At 42.3% G+C, this 1839-nt stretch overlaps 1 protein-coding gene across 2 annotated transcripts in view; it reads right to left on the bottom strand.

Annotated features, from left to right (window-relative positions):
- Window positions 1-1839, bottom strand: part of RMDN2 (regulator of microtubule dynamics 2) — an 80541-nt gene that overhangs the window by 57071 nt on the left and 21631 nt on the right. The gene's annotated exons all lie outside the window — the stretch shown is intronic.

Raw genomic sequence — 1839 nt, 5'->3', positions numbered from 1 at the left:
TACTAGAAGATAAATCAAAAGATTAGAAAGCTGTAAAGAATTTACAGATAAGCAATTAAAAGTAAGATTTATGTTCAATCTTTTAAAATCACTTGTGTTCTCTAGAATACATATTAAAATATAATTTGATTAAATATAATGTTTCTAATAGCAGGAAAATATAACGTGCTTAGGAAAAAATTCCATGGAATTTTTTGGATGGTCTTTCCAGAGTAAATGATAAAATATTGCAGAAGACATTAAAAAACACCCCAATAAAATATGAAAGATATCATATCAGCGGACAGGAAGGCTTAACATGAAAGCAATTATATACCCCCAAATAATCTATAATTTCAATGCAATTCTAACCCAAACTTTAACAGTAATTTCCCATGGAACCAATAAAATGAACCCATTTCGTCAAGTCAGTTCCAGCTCACAGCAACTCTATAAGACAGAGTAGAGCATTCCCATGGGATTTCCAAGGCTGTACAGTTTTATGCCTGCCACATCTTTCCCCTATGGGGTCAAACTACCAACTTTGGGGTTAGCAGCCTGTCGCTTTGGTCACTGTGCCACCAGCAAGCACCGTGAAACATACTTGACCCTGAAATTAATGTGGAAGGATCAAATGCAAAAAGTCAAGACCATGTTCTCACTCAGTGCCCTGAAGTCGATTCCCACTCATGGACTCTGTAGGACAAGGGAGAACGGCCCCTGTGCGTTTCCGAGACTGTAATTCTTTACAGGAGAAGAAAGCCCAGTCTTTCTCCTGCAGAGCAACTGGTGCTTTCGAACTCCTAACCTTGTGCCTGGCAGTCCAATGTGTAACCACGACCCAGAAATCAGGACTACAAGATAAAACTACAGCGATGAAGGCAAAGTGATATCAGCATAGCAATCAGCAAGACAAACACTGCTCCCATCCAGTTGGGGCTCCCTCTGACTCATGAGGACCTATGTGTGTCAGAGCAGACCGGGGCTCCATAGGGCTTTTAATGGATTACTTATCGGAAGTTGATTACTAAGTTTTCTTTCCAGGAGCCAGTGGGTGGATCTGAACTGCTAACCTTTCAGTTAGTAGTGGAACACAAACTCTGCAACCTCACCTGCCAACTGACCAACAAAACACAAGACAACATTAGATAAGACAAGTCTCGCCTTCACATTAAAGAATACCCACAGGTGGCAGCACCGTTTCTTATGGATTGTCTATGTACAACTGGGCATTTTCAGAACATTATAAGAGGAAGATTTGAAAGCAAATCAATAAGGAGTAGCTAAACATGCCCTGGGAAACTTCAACCCTATCCACAAACTTCGGGCTAGAGCTGAGTTTTCACCAGGGCAAACCACATGTCCTTACATAGGGTATCTAATGTCAAACTTCGAATATTCCAGCCCTCTCTCTGCAGGCCCGGAGAAGCTCAACCTTAGTTACATTTGCCTCCTCTGATAGTTTTCTGGCCTCAGTTTAAAGAATGGTGCCACTTTGTCCAGCCCCCTCACTCTACACAATCAACTGCTTCCTTCAGGAGCAATTGCAGTAGCCCCGAAGTCCCGGGTGCGTTAGTTCAAGAGTAAAAGCACTGCTCCCAGGTCTCTCTAACCATTAGACTTGGTTAAAATAAGGCTCAGACTCTTGTTTTCCACGTAGATGACACACCCTCTAGAGGGCACTGGATGATCCAGGGAGGCTGCACAAGCTGATACCCGCACTTTCTCCTGCATTATGAGCGACAGTAAACGTTTTAAATCAGGAAGGAGGGTGTTGAGTAATTTTTTTCTGAAAGGAGGGCAGTAGGCCTAGTAAGTTTGGGGACCTATGTTCCATCCTCTCAAAAAGTGTAATGCATT

Source organism: Echinops telfairi, unplaced genomic scaffold (assembly GCF_000313985.2).
Source record: "Echinops telfairi isolate 266 unplaced genomic scaffold, ASM31398v2 ScPeMD7_10;HRSCAF=50, whole genome shotgun sequence".
In the NCBI taxonomy this organism is placed as follows: Eukaryota; Metazoa; Chordata; class Mammalia; order Afrosoricida; family Tenrecidae; genus Echinops; species Echinops telfairi.
This window is presented reverse-complemented; position numbering and strand designations above follow the sequence as displayed.